The sequence below is a fragment of the Batrachochytrium dendrobatidis genome, assembly GCF_000203795.2.
Source record: "Batrachochytrium dendrobatidis JAM81 unplaced genomic scaffold BATDEscaffold_1, whole genome shotgun sequence".
NCBI classification, from domain to species: domain Eukaryota; kingdom Fungi; phylum Chytridiomycota; class Chytridiomycetes; order Rhizophydiales; genus Batrachochytrium; species Batrachochytrium dendrobatidis.
Window position 1 is genome coordinate 1,487,180 of NW_006281099.1, and position 971 is coordinate 1,488,150.

Consider the following 971-nt stretch of genomic DNA (forward strand, 5'->3'; position numbering starts at 1 on the left):
AGTCAAACAAACCGTTCATGAAATGTACGCAGTTGCATCCGAGACCGCTCCAATCGAGCATGTCAATGTCGAAGATGTGACCGAGACTGTCAAGACTGAAGTGGTTGCCGATGAACATATCGAAGCAACACATACCAAAGAAATCACTGATGCCATCGAACACGTTGATCAGATTGAACAGATTGAGCACGTTGAACACGTCGAACACGTCGAACATGTTGCACATCCAGATGTGGTTGAGCACACATATGAGGCTGTTACTGAACATGCCAATGCCACATATGAAGATGTTCGTGAATCAGTCGAACACATTGATACACCTACTAAATCTAGCACCGATTTGCACATTGTTGACACTGTCAAACACACTGCAGAAGATGCAGGCCATGCTATTGGTCAAGGTGCACACGCAGTTGGTGGTGTAGCCATTGCAGCTGGTACAGCAGTCGTAGGCGGAGCTGCAGTTGCAGGCACCAGCATATACAACAAACTGTTTGGTCGCAAAAAGAACACTGGAACTACCGAGACTACCGAGACCACTGAAACTACCGAGACCACCGAGGTTGTCGAAGTTGTCGAAGAAGCTGCAGACACTCATGTCGAGCACGTTGAACACGCTGAACACGTTGAGCATGAGATCGTGTCACCAGTCAAACAAACCGTTCATGAAATGTACGCAGTTGCATCCGAGACCGCTCCAATCGAGCATGTCAATGTCGAAGATGTGACCGAGACTGTCAAGACTGAAGTGGTTGCCGATGAACATATCGAAGCAACACATACCAAAGAAATCACTGATGCCATCGAACACGTTGATCAGATTGAACAGATTGAGCACGTTGAACACGTCGAACACGTCGAACATGTTGCACATCCAGATGTGGTTGAGCACACATATGAGGCTGTTACTGAACATGCCAATGCCACATATGAAGATGTTCGTGAATCAGTCGAACACGTTGACACACCTA